The sequence below is a fragment of the Conger conger genome, chromosome 13 (genome assembly GCF_963514075.1).
Source record: "Conger conger chromosome 13, fConCon1.1, whole genome shotgun sequence".
NCBI classification, from domain to species: Eukaryota; Metazoa; Chordata; class Actinopteri; order Anguilliformes; family Congridae; genus Conger; species Conger conger.
Window position 1 is genome coordinate 42352842 of NC_083772.1, and position 202 is coordinate 42353043.

Consider the following 202-nt stretch of genomic DNA (forward strand, 5'->3'; position numbering starts at 1 on the left):
TGTCTTTTCTTTCATTACAATGCATCTAACTACCAATGTATCCAACTCAAAATGATAAGTAACTGTAACATTACTCCTAAAGCATAGTTTTATGGAAACAGATTACTTGTCACAACATTCCATGTTTAGATCATGAATGTTTTAGGATAAATAAATCGATTGACACCAATTATTGGAACAGGATTTTACCACATTATCATTG